This window comes from Rana temporaria, chromosome 2, assembly GCF_905171775.1.
Source record: "Rana temporaria chromosome 2, aRanTem1.1, whole genome shotgun sequence".
Lineage (NCBI taxonomy): Eukaryota > Metazoa > Chordata > Amphibia > Anura > Ranidae > Rana > Rana temporaria.
Genome location: NC_053490.1, coordinates 80,939,873 through 80,952,129, shown reverse-complemented (window position 1 = coordinate 80,952,129; position 12,257 = coordinate 80,939,873). Strand labels below are relative to the sequence as shown.

At 42.2% G+C, this 12,257-nt stretch overlaps 1 protein-coding gene across 2 annotated transcripts in view; it reads left to right on the top strand.

Moving 5' to 3' along the window:
- Positions 1-12,257, top strand: part of B3GLCT (beta 3-glucosyltransferase) — a 604,827-nt gene that overhangs the window by 425,444 nt on the left and 167,126 nt on the right. The window lies entirely within an intron of this gene.

Here is a 12,257-nt window from a genome sequence, read left to right as displayed (position 1 = left end):
CTGGAAAATTGCTTTAATTCCCAAATGTTACCAATTTGCGGTGATATTTTTTTGCTATATTTTCTTTTGTTCTCTATTAAACTATGTTAAGGGGCGGTGTTCAGATTTTTGAACCAGACCCCGCAGCTGCTAGTGACATCTCTGCCATCAGAGTATAAAGAATTGAATGATCTGTGTAGTGTACTTCGAGGGATATTCTAATTCTCAGCACTGGGATAGTTTGAAAGTTCTTAGTTTGCCAGAACTGTGACAGAAAGTTTCCGGTTGTAAAGCATCTTTTATTGCTCATTTCCTAAAAATATAACCTGGGTTTAAATATGTAAACACAGAGTCTAAAACATACAGTATTTTTTTTAATTTTTTTTTACAGTTTGTAAAATAGCACAAATAAGCAAACGCAAACAAAAGGGAAACCTAAAATTATTTTACATTTTATCTTTTTCAGGTGGACTTTTACGCCCACATACAGCACATATGTATCACTGGGCGGCTGTTTATGTGCTGAGAGCACGCTCACTGCAGACCCTTCCCACCCCTACGGGTGTTCTAAACCGTTTAACCGCTTCAGCCCCGGACCATTTTGGTGGTCAAAGACCAGGCAATTTTTTGAGATTCGGCACTGCGTCGCTTTAACTGACAATTGTGTGATTGTGTGACGTGGCTCCCAAACAAAATTGATGTCCTTTTTTTCCCACAAATAGAGCTTTCTTTTGGTGGTATTTGATCACCTCTGTGATTTGAATTTTTTTGCGCTATAAACAAAAAAAGAGCGACAATTTTTAAAAAAATGTAATATTTTTTACTTTTTGCTATAATAAATATCCCCAAAAAATATATAAAAAAAAAATTTTTTTTGCACAGTTTAGGACAATAAGTATTCTTCTACATATTTTTGGTAAAAATAAAAACGCAATAAGCGTTTGATTGGTTTGCGCAAAAGTTATAGCGTCTACAAAATAGGGGACTATTTTATGGCATTTCTTTTTAGTCCATTTTTTTTTCTAGTTAAGGTGGTGATCAGCGATTTTTATCGGGACTGCGACATTATGATGGACACGTCGGACACTTTTGACGCCATTTTGGGACCATTGTCATTTTTATAGCGATCAGTGCTATAAAAATACACTGATTACTGTAAAAATGACACTGGCAGTGAAGGGGTTAACCACTAGGTGGCGCTGCAGGGGTTAAGTGTTCCCCAGGAAGTGATTCTTACTGTTAGGGGGCGTGGCTACATGTGACGCGTTACTGATGACCAATTGTTTACAAAGGCATCCCCTTGTTCTGCCCTTGCTGACTACAATCGTGGGATTCCCGGGAACATCTAGTTCCCCGGACCTGCGGCCGCACTCGCGAGGCACACAGCGGGCACGCACGCGCTGGGTGGCAGATTCAAAGGGACGTACCTGTACGCCAATCTGCCTGCCCGTGCCATTCTGTCAACGTAAATAGTCGTGCGGCGGTCGGCAAGCGGTTAAAGAAACTCCGGGGTGCGTGGGAAAGAGTTAACCTATATGAATGTGTTGGTAAACTAACCCATTTATAGTAATCAACTATCAAACAATTAAAATGGGGATCTACTATTGTCTTCGCTTTGAGCTGCTCATATTGAGATAAATAAGATGAGTTGCCAAGCAAGCCATCCATACGAAAGCAAGCAAGTCCAGTAAGGACAATGATGATTCTTCAGTGTACTTGACTGCTGACTACTATGAGAGGACATATTTACAGAAACTAAGCTTTATATTTTCATGTGAAGACACTATGCTGACAGGGGAATGACATGGCATCATCTAAATGACAAACGCATTTTACATCATTGTTTTCTAAATGTGTCTTATAGTTTCATTGTAACAGTTTTCTGTATATACAGTATCTCACAAAAGTGAGTACACCCCTCACATTCTTGTAAATATTTTATATCTTTTCCTAATAATGTAAGAATTTGGTTTTATTTGCAGCTTTTTCCAATTGCTTGTCAGTGCCTGGTAGGAGTGTGGTGGAGCACATCCACGGATGGAGTGTATACTATATAGCCGGTTACTTACCTCTATATGCACACAGTTCACATGTGTAGAGCTGGTTACAACACTAATGTAAAGATTATTACCAAAATCAGTGGGGTACAGCATCTGAGGATGAGATACTGTATACAAATAATAACATTCTGCATAACTATGGCAGTACAAGTCAAAGCAGTCAAATAAATTAACAACTGAATCAAGTGTCCTTATTTAATTATGGTAGAATTTTGTACCTATCCCACTGCAATGAAGGGTGCGCGGCTTGCATCGGACCTATATAGGCCTCACAGTCCCATCATGCTCTGTACCTACCCATGTTATACCTACCCACGTGGGTAGGTATCACATGGGTAGGTACCAGAGCATGATGGGATTGTGAGGTCTATATAAATCCGATGCAAGCCGTGCATCCGTCATTGCAGCGAGGAAAGGCGACGTGTCAACATCGGGAGAAGAAGAGAAGTGAAGAACATGACGTCACAGCATGGAAGAAGAACTCACAGCACGGAAGGAGAAGAAGACGTACAGCACGGAAGAAGAAGGCACCGGACAGCGAGAGGAAGAACCGGGGTGCGCCGAGTCAACAGCGGAGATCGGCGAACATAGAAGGAGACCCCCGGAGAGTTGAGAAGACCCCCCGGATAGCGGAGAAGACCCGTCGGGATAGCGGAAGAAGAAGCCCCCCCGCCGAAGACGCCGGAGGAAACCCGCCGGGGGGTGGGGGCTTTTTGAAAAGCAACCCCCCCGGCGGTGGAAGAGAACCAGACGGCGGCCCCCACCCACCCGAAGACGTCAAAGAAGCCCCCCCTGGTAAACAGAGCTAATAAAGAAGACAGGGGGAGCCTCCGGAGCAGAAAAATAAATTATTTTAAAAACCCTTGTGTGGTGTGTTTATTAACTTTGACATTTTTCCTACAGGTGAATGGTTAGGGGTACGATGTACCCCATATCCATTCACTTAGGGTGGGGGGCCGGTATCTGGGGGCCCCCTTATTAAAGGGGGCTCCCAGATTCCGATAAGCCTCCCGCCCGCATACCCCGACAACCAACGGCCAGGGTTGTCGGGAAGGGGCCCTGTCCTCATCAACATGGGGACAGGGTGCTCTGGGGTGGGGGGGCCCCGCAGTGCGCCCCCCTGCCCCAGAGCACCCAACCCCCCCATGTTGAGGGCATGCAGCCTGGTACGGCTCAGGAGGGGGGGGGCGCTCGCTCGTCCCCACTCCTTTCCTGGCCGGCCGGGTAGCGTGCTTTGGATACGGGTCTGGTATGGATTGTAGGGGGACCCCCTACGCCGTTTTTTCGGCGTAGGGGGGGCTCTCCTTACACCCCATAACAGACCTAAGGGCCCGGTATGCTCCTGAGGGGGGAACCCATGCCGGATTTTTATTTAAAATCCGGCGGGGACTTCCCCCTCAGGATTCATAACAAACGCCGCACATGTGTAGAATTGGCGAGAATCCAAGTCGGATCTCCCGTCGCTTCTATGACGGCTTTGTCTCTATCGCGGCAAGCCAGCTCGGCGCTGGCTCCCGCGATGGGGCTCGTAGGTGCTCAATCTCGCCGAGAAAGGGAGCGAGATTGACACAATATCGCGTGCACCTACTGTACATGAAATTGAGTTTTAGCCCATAAAAACGGATGGTTTTGTTATACTAAAAATATCCTATACTGTATCTTTTCAGTTCCTGTAGTAAGATTGTGCAGAACTGATATATCATGCCCAAACTAAATTATTCACAAGCCACGCTCACTGTTTTCAATTTTTTGGTAGCTCTTTCTGTTTTCTCAAACATACTACGTTCCAAATGTTAGTATGTCAGATGCATGGATGGTACATTTGTTATTTTCAAGTTTTTCTGGCAGATGTTACAAAAACAAATTAGCACCTCTGTGAATGAGAATATTTACTAAAATTGCATTCATTACATTTTATTGTTCAGAGCAGTTTTGGCTCCTGGCTAAATGTATGCTTGGCTGTATAATTTTACATTCTGTTATTTTTGGAAACAAAAATTTGTTTTTCTTCACCGTTTTTTGAACTTTGTTCGAATTTGTAATTGTCCTGTTGATTGATTTTCTAGTTTGGTTGAAAACATTTTTTGTTTCCTTTTAGAATTGTGATGAGAACTATTTAATTTGTCTGTCTATATGATAGTTCTATTTTTAGAGGTGGAATGTTGGTACTGGCATATTTAAATCTTGGCTTAGGAAGTTGCGTCTGCACAAGCGATTATGCTCCCGGCTTTACTGGAGCAACAGTCTGAGCTGAATTTTGGTATATAAACCATTTAATAATAATTGCATTTATAGTGAGACTGAGCAACAAAACAGGAAATATATTGTACTTTGTCCTAAAAGACCATAGCACTCTGGAAATAAAATCATTGCCATATATATAAACAAATGTGAAGATATCAAAGTTCTAGAACATTTCTCACTGTAGGGCAGAGTAGCAAAATTATGAATTTTGTAAGTGCAATTTTTTTTTAATGTTACGGACATAGGAAAAATTAAATAAGGTACTTTGGTTTGCTGCTAACTTCAGGAGGTTGGACACTGGTAAAATGACAGCCATTGTAAACCCCCCCCCCCCCCCATTTCCAGCAAGCCTCAGTTTCTTGCCAGTGTCTTAAGAGAGACATTTTAATACCTTTATAAATGATATAGGGTCTGGGATTAAAAGTAAAATGTCTGTTTTTGAAGATGACACCAAGCTATGCAGTCGAATAACGTCCTTACAGGATGTCACGAATTTACAAGCTGACCTCAATGCACTGTCTAATTGGGCAACTAAGTGGCCAATGAGGTTTAATGTTGATAAATGTTAAGTTATACACTTGGGGGCAAAGAATATGCATGCATCATACATACTAGGGGGAGTACAACTGGGGGGATCCATAGTGGAGAAGGATCTGGGGTTTTTGGTAGATCACAAGCTTAATAATGGCATGCATTGCCAAGCTGCAGTTTCCAAAGTGAGCAAAGTCCTTTCTTGTATTAAGAGAGGTATGGACTGCAGAAAGAGCTATATCATTTTTCCCATGTACAAACCATTAGTAAGACAGCATCCGTTCAGTTTTGGGCACCAGTTTTCAAAAAGGATATCGAGGAACTGGAGAAAGTGCAGAGAAGGGCAACCAAACTGATAATAGGCATGGAGGAGCTCAGCTATGAGGAAAGTTTAGAGGAACTGAATCTATTCCCTCTTGAAAAGAGGAGATTAAGGGGGGTATGATCAACATGTACAAATACAAAAGTGGTCCATATAGTGAACTTGGTGTTGAGTTATTCACTTCAAGGTCATCAGAGAGGACAAGGGGGCACTCTTTACATCTAAAGGAAAAAAGGTTTAATCTCCAAATATGGAATGGTTTCTTCACAGTAAGAGCTGTAGAAGTATGGAATGTCCCCTCCCTGGTGTCATGTGACTCATTGGTGCTACAACGTCTCAGGTGTGAATGGGGAGCAGGTTTGTTAAATTTGGTGTTTTCGCTCTCACTCCCTCATACTGGTCACTGGAAGTTCAACGTGGCACCTCATGGCAAAGAACTCTCTGAGGATCTGGAAAAAAAAAATTGTTGTTCTATATAAAGATGGCCTAGCCTATAAGAAGATTGCCAAGACCCTGAAACTGAGCTGCAGCACGGTGGCGAAGACCATACAGCGGTTTAACAGGACAGGGTCCACTCAGAATACAGTAGGCTTCGCCATGGCCATCAAAAAAGGTTAAGTGCACATGCTCAGCATCATATCCATTGGATGTCTTTGGGAAATAGATGTATGAGTGCTGCAAGCATTGCTGCAGAGGTTAAAGGGGTGGTGGGTCAGCCTGTCGGTGCTCAGACCATATGCCGCACACTGCATGAAATTGGTTTGTATGGTTGTCATCCCATAAGGAAGCCTCTTCTAAAGATGTTGCACAAGAAAGCCCGCTAACAGTTTGCTGAAGAGAAGCAGACTAAGGACATGGATTACTGTAACTATGTCCTGTGGTCTGATGAGACCAAGATAAGCTTATTTGGTTCAGATGGTGTAAACGTGTGGTGGCAACCAGGTGGGGAGTACAAAGACAGGTGTCTCTTACCTACAGTCAAGCATGGTGCTGGGAGTATCATGGTCTGGGGCTGCATGAGTGTTGCTGGCACTGAGGATCTACAGTTCATTGAGGGAACCATGAATGCCAACATGCACTGTGACATACTGAAGCAGAGCATGATCCCCTCCCTTCAGAGACTGGACCACAGGGCAGTATTCCATCATGATAACAACCCCAAACACACCTCCAAGGTGACCACTGTCTTGCTAAAGAAGCTGAGTGTAAAGGTGATGACTGGCCAAGCATGTCTCCAGACCTAGACCCTATTGAGCATCTGTGGGACATCCTCAAGCAGAAGGTGGAGGAGCGCAAGGTCTCTAACATCCACCAGCTCCATGATGTTGTCATGGAGGAGTGAAAGAGGACTCCAGTGGCAACCTGTGAAGCTCTGGTGAACTCCATTTCCAAGAAGGTTAAGGCAGTGCTGGAAAATAATGGTGGTCACACAAAATATTGACACTTTGGGCCCAATTGGGACATTTTCACTTACTGGTGTACTCACTTTTGTTGCCAGCAGTTTAGACATTAATGGCTGTGTGTTGAGTTATTTGAGGGGACAGCAAATTTGCACTGTTATACAAGCTGTACACTCACTACGTTGCATAGTAGCAAAGTGTAATTTCTTCAGCGTTGTCATGAAAAGATATATAATAAAATATTTACAAAAATGTAAGGGGTGTTCTCACTTTTGTGAGATACTGTGTATGAAACTGACAAGCGACCCTTTACCTGATTTCACTATGGAAGCCACAATCCTAGTGAACTAAGCACTCACAGACCACATTATTACCAAAAGTGAAGCATCATTCCTAGTCAAAAAATACCACCACAAACCCTATTTTTATCATCTACCCAAAGTCCATAAACATACTACCAACCCCCGGGTAGACTCATAGTAGCCTCCCATGAATAGTATCACAAGTGGTTTTTCCCAATACCTGGACTACTTCCTGCAACCACTCGTATCTAACTTACAATCCTACATCAAAGACGGAATACACCTGCTCGAGTTACTAGGCCCATATCAATGAAAACCTACTTACTCCTGGCTCTCGCTAGATGTCCAATCATAGTACACCTATATCCCTATGACGGTATGCAGACTATACAAAATTTTCTGATAGAAGACACATCCTTTCACCCAAACCAAACACAGTTCATCCTTGACGCCACACTGTTCTGTCTAACGCACAACTACTTCCAGTTCAAAGGCCACTACTATCTCCAAACCCATTGCACAGTCATGGGATCAAACTTTGCTCCCTCCTATGTGAACTTAAAGTGTAAGTAAACCCTCCTATAGTTTTCAGCCAAGGAAGCTGCCATCTTTGTCTCTGTTTAATCTACAACTGCCATTTTGCTGCACATGTGATCAGTTATGACACCAGCCATTGGATGGCTTAACAGTTTGGTTGAGAGCACGACCAATGGGAGTGTTACAATTCCGGCACGTGCCGGAAATGAAACCGTTTTATGGTTGGGTTTACTTCCACTTTAACCATGGGTCACCTGGATTCACAATACATATGGGCAAATAATCTCTACTGCTTGTGGCTATTTTATATATATATATATATATATATATATATATATATGTATGTAAAATGTGACAGGCTGGTTGTACCCAAGTTAATTGATTTGATCAACTTCTGTACATTCAGCCTGCCCTCACATGGTTCAAATCTTTGCCGGTACCTGCTGAACCAGCTGAGATGCTGCTGTTTGTGAGCTCCTGGCTATCACAACTATATGAGCTTTTTGGGTACCCCAAAATCATGACCATCAATATAGAATTGCCGCCCCTCCCTTTACAACTATAACAGCTCACTCTTTGCACTTGTGACGTCAGGTAATAATGTTGGACAACAAGACTTAGGTCGCAACTGTGATTTTAATTTGTTCAAATGGCGTCTAGTAGGTTTGAGGTCAGGACTTTGTTTAGGCCACTCTTGTTGCTCCATATCAAGCACAGTCCCAAAACTGGTGTCACAAGGTTGAAAGCACACTAGTGTCTAAAATGTCTTTCTATGCTGTAGCATTAACAGATGAGCAAAAAATACAATTTCTTTTGGCAGGTAAAACAGCTTCTGTGTACAACGTATTTAAAATATGCTTCAACTTGTGCTCTTAAGCCAAGGCCATATAATCACTCATATCTTTAAAACTGCTCTGAGGGTTGTGTACCTCTCCGAGTCCAGCCACCAATGCTGGCACTTCCCTACTCCGCAAACAAAAGTAGTGAAGGCACATACTGCTGATTCATGATAGTGATCATTGATAAAGATCCCCCTCCAGGAACCTAATCGTAGAGCAGAACGGGATAAGCAGTGTTCTGCTTTACTACTTCATATCTAGGCCAGATAGTTTTTGGCTACTAGAGCATTATGGATATTTCATGTCTCTAGAAGCTACAGTGGTCTTTGCTTACATTCAGACAAAACATGTCTGCTAAACTTGCATGCATAGTTACTGAACATGACCATTAAGCATGAAATAGAGCATACATGTTTGATGTGTAAATATGGCAACCTCAATGTGTATAAAAATGCAGACCAGATGGATAAATTGTTGGGTGGGGCTGGGGAGGACCCAGCTGTCATGGTACATATGGGAACCAATGACAAAGTTAGAGGAAGATGAAGCGTCCTTAAAAATGAATTCAGGGACTTTATAAAAATAAGACCTCCAAGTACATTCTTACCTTTATGACTAATATAATGACTCAGAATTATCTGCTGTTATAACTGAATATCGTATAACTATACAGGATTTGTTTTTTTTTTTTTTTAAATGAAATTCAATAAAAAAAAAATGTAACCACTTCAGCCCAGAAGATTGTATTTACCCCCTTCCTGACTTTTTGCTATTATATGCCCAATTAAAAAAAAAAAAAAAAAATGTCTTCATTAATTAAGGCCAATATGTATTATTCTACATATTTTTGGTAAAAAAAATCACGATAAGCGTATATTGATTGGTTTACGCAAAAGTTATGGGAAACTATGGGAAAGATTTATGGCATTTTATGGCATTTTTATTAATATCATTTTTTTTACTAGTAATGGCGGTGATCTGAGATTTTTAGCCATATTGTGACATTGTGGCAGACAGATCAGTCACTTTTGACACATTTTTGGGACCATTGACACTTATAGAGTGATCAGTGCTATAAATATGCACTGATTACTGTATAAATGTCACTGGCAGGGGGGGAAGGGGTTAACACTGGTGGCGATCAAGGGGTGTTCCCTCACTGTGTTCTAACTGTGTGGGGATGGGACTAACTAGGAGAGATGACAGATCGCTGTTTCTACTCTGTAGAAACACACCATCTGTCTTCTCTCCTCTGACAGCACAGGGATTTATGCACACAAATCCCTGTGCTGGCGCCCTCTGGTGGTTGTCCTGGGTAAAGCCATATATGTACAGGATTTCACCCAGGAGAGCAATTCTGCCGCAGTATATCTGCTTTAAAGATAAAAAAAAAGACCTTCATGGCAATGTTCTCAGAAATGCTGCCTATACCTCGAGCCACAATAGAGAGGCAGTGGGAGCTTAGGGAACTTATCAAGTGGCTGAGGAACCAGTGCAAGTGGGAGGGTTTTCGGTGCATGAAGAACTGGGCTGACTTTTTGGTCACTTACTGCTTAAGAACATGCTAAATAATGGCATTAGTCAGTGAATTCCACTGGGCAACACACATAAAAGGGCTAAGGGTAAACCTAGGTGGCTAAACTTGAGTGAAAAAGGCATAAAACAAGAGAACAAAAAAGCCATTAAAAAAATATAAGGCCATGGAGTCATTGTCAGCATTAAAACAAGACAAGGAATGCAATAAGAAATGTAGGAGCACAATCAGAACTGCTAATATAGACTACAAGAGACACACAGCAGGAGGAGAGTAATGTCCACTGGGACCTGCCACTCATTCGGGGCACAAGCAGAACAGCAGTTTGCCTGTGTAAACAAGGCAGACTGTTGTTCTGTCAGCAGGGAAGGCTTTCCTTCTGTGTTTCTGCAAAGCAGGACCATAAATCTGTCTTCCCCTAGTCAAAGCACTGCCCCCACAGTTGGTAAGCACAACCTAGGCATACATTTAACCCTTTCATCGTTCCTGATATTAACCTCTTCCCTGCCAGTGTCATTAGTATATTGATGGTGCATATAGTATAGTGACAGTGCATATTCCCCAAAAAAAAAATCAAGTGTCCTATTTGTCCGCTGCAATATCTCAGTCCTGCTATAAGTCACTGATCACCACCATTACTAGTAAAAAAAAAAATATCATTAAATAAAAATATCCCAAAGTTTGTAGATGCTATAACGTTTGAGCAAAACTAATCAATATACACTTATTGGGATTTTTTTTTACCAAAAATATGTAGCAGAATACATATTGGCCAAAATTTATGCCAAAATTAGATTTTTACTTTTTTTTTGGGGGGGGGGGGGGGGGGTTATGGTCTATAGCAGAACGTTTTTTTAGATATATATATATATATATATATATATATATATATATATTTTTTTTTTTTCTGCTATAAACCATAACCCCCAAAAAAGAGATAAAACTATAATTATATAACTTTACAAAGCTCTGGCCTGGCCACATCTTTAATATGTGGTCCAGTTCTGGTCACAAGTCCTCAGAAAGCATAGGGAGGAAACTATTTAGTCACATTCTCCTGAATTACATACCAGAGCCAGATCTTGATCCATTGATATTCACGAGGGCAGAGTCTCTCTAATTGGTTCAGACATAGAAGCGGGAGCCATTGGATTTGGAGTGGGGGGTGTACCCTGAGGAGAAATTTTAGGGGTAAAGGATTTGTGCTGGGAGGGGTGACTTTTTTTTGGGGGGGGGGGGGGAATTTGAGGGAAAATATTTGTACTAGGAGGAGGGGTAATGTATGCTTACTCTGGGCTTTAGGTGACCTTGTTCCAGCACTGATGACACTGCTCCCCTTATTGGACTCTGGCTCTCTTCCCCTCAGGCATGCACCATGTAGCCTGTCTAACAAAAACTATTTTTTCTGCCACTTTGTAGGAACTCTTTGGAAAACTTTCAGCACTTTTAGAACCTTCAGTTTACAGAGGACATGTCCTTTTTTTTTTTTCTGACCATGGTCGGAAATAAGAAGCAGAACCTCCTTTTACTTGAAGATATGTATAAAAGTATTGAGGATATGGATTTTGAAGCAGAAACTGTGGAGAATTTTCCTTCCACTGAAGCTAAGATTGCGCAAAATGCTTTTCTCTGCGCTAATTGATGCAGTCCCCACCAGGCTTTGCCTGATGGCACCTGACTCTGTACAATCACAAACTGCCAATATGACTAAGGGAATGGCTAAGTATCAAAAGACTATTGTGTGTGCATGCTCTTCAGAATGTCATTCAACAAGTCTCAAGAATCTTTCAGTGCACATGCACAGAATTTTGTGGACAAAAGCTTGCTCTGCTTGTAAGAGGCACCTTATATGCATGAACTTTGGCGATAAAAGCCTATATGGGGAATCCTTTGAATTGATATATCACATGGTCTATGAATACCAGTTATGTACTGTATTCCAAGATAAAGAACATTGAAGTCAAAAGTCCTATTATGTTCTGTACAGGGGGTCTTTCCTCGTGTTTGTCGATCGGAAATGTTCGTAAGCCGGCCGCGCATGTGCAGACCGGCAATTACGGACATTTCAGATGTTTTCCCATGTTCCGTCGAATGCCGTTCTGCGCATGCGTGGCCAATTACAGACATTTCCGACATTTCCCGAGGTTCCGTCTGGCCGCGCATGCGCAGAACACCAGACGGTCCACGGAAAATGGCAGAGGGTCCCCGTAACGCCCGGTTCATAACTAGGAGAAGTTCATAACTCGGGCGTTCGTAAGTCGGGGGCCCCCTGTAGACTACTCTTCCCTCCCCCACCCTCCCCATATAGCAGGGATGAGAAAAAAAATAAGTTTGAGGTCCTGCCTGTGTGAAAACTGTGCCCTCCTCCATTGATACAGCAGAGAAGCAAGTGTCGTTACCAAAGGGACAGAAATTATATTGCAGAATTACCAGGTAAAATAAAAATATTAACCCTGAAAAAAGAACACAAATCTTGCCACCAATTCTAAGGACTGGCTAACTGGTTGTA